This window comes from Alosa sapidissima, chromosome 7 (assembly GCF_018492685.1).
Source record: "Alosa sapidissima isolate fAloSap1 chromosome 7, fAloSap1.pri, whole genome shotgun sequence".
Taxonomy (NCBI): domain Eukaryota; kingdom Metazoa; phylum Chordata; class Actinopteri; order Clupeiformes; family Clupeidae; genus Alosa; species Alosa sapidissima.
Genome location: NC_055963.1, coordinates 34,752,425 through 34,755,984, shown reverse-complemented (window position 1 = coordinate 34,755,984; position 3,560 = coordinate 34,752,425). Strand labels below are relative to the sequence as shown.

General features: G+C 42.5%; 1 long non-coding RNA gene across 1 annotated transcript; it reads left to right on the top strand.

The window, feature by feature from the left end:
* Positions 1–484: 484 nt before the first annotated feature.
* LOC121713702 lies at positions 485–3,209 on the top strand. Its single transcript, XR_006032923.1, has 3 exons — positions 485–744; positions 1,671–1,887; positions 2,373–3,209. It is a non-coding gene; the product is annotated as an uncharacterized LOC121713702 (long non-coding RNA).
* The last annotated feature ends 351 nt before the right edge of the window (positions 3,210–3,560 follow it).

The window sequence follows — 3,560 nt, the reverse complement described above, 5'->3', positions numbered from 1 at the left end:
GTGAGAGACAGAAGGCAGATTCGAGTTACCGGGGGGGCTGAAGATCGGAGAGTAATCGAGAAGATCCGGAAGGCAGGTCGGGATAACCGGGGCAGTAGAACAGGGAGGCAGTCAAGAAAGGATCCGAATCACAGGTAGGCGTCAGAGAGTAGACAGGCAGGCAGGTTACTGGTCCAGGTTTGAAGACGATCTGACAGGGCTTGGCTGAAAAACAGGGCTTTATATACTGGGAGAGGTTAGTGGAGAAATGCAGTGCAGCTGGCAGAGTAATTAGAGCAGAGTGGGGCAAGGTGAGGATGGTGAGTGGGAAATGCAGCGCAGCTGGCCAGGTAACAAGAGCAGAGCAGGGCGGAGCCAGGTGGAGCTCGTTAGGCAGAGTAGAGAGAGAGTGAGCAGAGTGGCAGAGAATTGAATCAATTAAGGTTGTTACCAGGGAGAGAGAATGCTCATGACACATTTAATATAAATGAGTTCAGGATTAGATGACAGTTCGAAATACCAAAGTCACGCTATATTTTCTTTGGTTCTTTTGGTTAGTCTTCGATTTATGCTGTTTGTGCAGCACTTGGAATATGAGCTCCTGTACATCCTGCAGCTTTTGTAGCTCATGCTGCCAATTTCCGTGCTTTACCACTTCGAACCTGCCCGTGATTGGCAGTCGATTGAGAGAAACGTGGATAGGACACACCCGGAGTGACAAAACGTGGGCATCCTGATGAATGGCAGCATTTCAGCAATGGACAGGTAGTTTCCCAATTACAGCTCTGCCTCAAACTTCAGAGGCAGCAGGTCACTATGGCAATATGTGTGGGAAATCAATCATCTAGCATTAGTCCATATAGATTTGGTTCATTTTTGGTGTTTTCCACTAATGAATATTGGTGAGACAGTTTAACTGTCAGCTCATGTAATTTAGGCGCACTGTGTTTTGAGTTGATCATACTGTACATTCCAATACTAGTACCCTCTCCATTTCTGGTAGTTCTTATCAGAATAACACTTCATAGAATGGAAGAAAAGAAGGTAAAACAAGGATGGACTGTATAAACGAAAGATTCTAGAATGCTAAAACCTTTGGTACAAACAGTAATTTTTTATTCTGTTACGATACAGTTATTGACGTAAACATGTTGTCAGACAACATTAAAACATTTATGAGCCTGAGTGTGAGTGAAGCTTCACAACAAGGTAGCTATTGTTGAGCTCTCCTGACTCCATCTATGTCTCTGAAATGAAGAGGTTGAATGTGTTATCACAGACTACCAGCAGATGGCCCTCCAGACTTGTATGCATCAGAGCCGTATATAGGGCTCTGGTATGCATCTCGATACTGTATGCTGTGTTTTGAGGACAGCAGAGGAGGAGGGGTGCTTTATTTAAAAGGCACCAAGTCAAGACTGGAGCAGGCCAGGCAGACATAAAGCCACTGAATCCTTGAGTTAGGATGGTTCTGTAATGGCCAAATTCCTATCTAGATAGATAGAAAGATAGATACTTTATTGATCCCCAGAGGAAATTCAAATCTTAAGTTAAGATTTTTTTCCTAAAAGTAGTTAGGAAACATGATTCTGTAATACCAAAAATCCTAAATGCCATCCTAAACTGAAGTTTCTATAATGAGGCCCCTGGTATGCATTCATTTCTTATTGGATGTTTTTTTTCCTCTGTAGGTGATTGGACCTGAGTACCGAGGGCTTGTTATGAAGAACCTACATGATAATCACACAACAGTCTACCGAGGCGCAAACCACTCATACGAAGTGGGGGCGGAGTTTTCTTTGCTCCTACCCGAGTCAGCGCTGGGGGATTGCGGCACTTACCAGTGCACCCTCTGGCCACCCCTGGGTCACTACATCCAGGAGGGACAGTATGAATACTACCCCGCAGGTCAGTAAAGTGGGACAGTACAGTACGACTACTACCCCACCAGGTCTGTACAGTGGGGCAGTACAACTATTACCCCACAGGTCAGTATTTTGAGGCAGTAGGACTATTACCCCACCAGGTCAGTACAGTGGGTGGTACAGCATGCGATCCCCGTGGCCAGTAACACAGACCATGAGCACAACCTCCATGGACTAGACACGCTGCTCAAATGCACTGATGTGTTGCACCCTGTCTGATGTCTTATGACCATGTCATATTGGTGTGTGACATAGTATTATTGATGTCTTATGATGCTCAATAGTGTTATTAATGCCCTTATGATGCTCAGATAGTGTTGTGAATGCCCTTATGATATTCAGGTTGGGTTATTAACACCCTGTCTGTTGCCTTATAATACTCAGGCTGTCTTATTAAAATCCTGTCTGTTGCCTTATAATACTCAGGTTGTGTTATTAACATCCTGTCTGATTTTTTATGACACTCAGGTTGTTTGCGACCAACTGAGGCATTACCCATGATGCCCCTCCCTGTCACTCACTTCAGCTGTTTTGACATCACAAGAAATCTGGCGTCTTGGGGAATTCCAGCCGCTCTTATTCTCATCATCATCATCGCTGGAAGTGTCTTGTACTTTTACCAAAGACAAAAACAATATAAACTGGCAGAGACCATTTGAAGTTTCACGTGTCACTGTTAACTCTCAACTAGTTGGATGGAAGTTATCTGCTTTATACAATTCCAGCTTTTCAGAGATTAGGTCTTATCTTTAACACAGTAGCATCATATATCAATATCTGATGTAGTGGTACAGGGTGGACCTCACAAGCGTGTCACTATCCTAACATCTCAAATTAATTTCACAAGGTGTCACCCTTCCATCAAAAATGGTTCTGGTATGACTTCGAACAAAATTTGGATTCAGTTTTGACCTCCTGTGCAATTGTCAGCTGACAATTATTTTGATTAATATTTGAGACAACACACCCATAACCTTGAAAGTGAAATTGTGTGTGTGTGTGTGTTGGTTGGTGTGTGTCTCTGTGTATAATATCACTGAGTGGGGTTTCTCTGTCCTTACTCTGGGAAATTAGTTGGTGTTGATAATTGTTTACAATGAGTTAAGCTCGCAGTTATGAAGGTTGCAAGGCACCTTAAGCCACCTATTCTATATTTTTCTCATCAATACATTATTTTATTCTTTTTTATTTGACAACTATGATTTGCTGTAAATAACATTAATTGTATTGTACTTATGCTGTCTAAATCTGCTGCAAGACGCTGTGTAAAATGTGCAATATAAATAAATTACTTTGACATTGAAATGTTATACTTTATCTCTTCAAATGAACCCAGACAAACAGTGCTTTAAAAGGTCTCCAAGAGGCTGACAAGAACACTGTTCACTGACCCTCCCAGGGTCTGCACTGAAAATAAGAATCTATGGGACATCCTCATGCAGACACACACATGATGGCAAACACACACACACACACCAGTAGAAACAGAAAACATTTCGTTTGTAGAGCTCTGTCAAACTACTGCCACAGAGTTACATGTAAGTTTCACTTTTCTGTTAAGTCCTTCACAGTTGTGCGTCCTATACTATTTACTAGACAGCCTACCCTAAACTTGCCCATTCAACAAATAGTGCTAACACCCAATTCTGTTAGGAC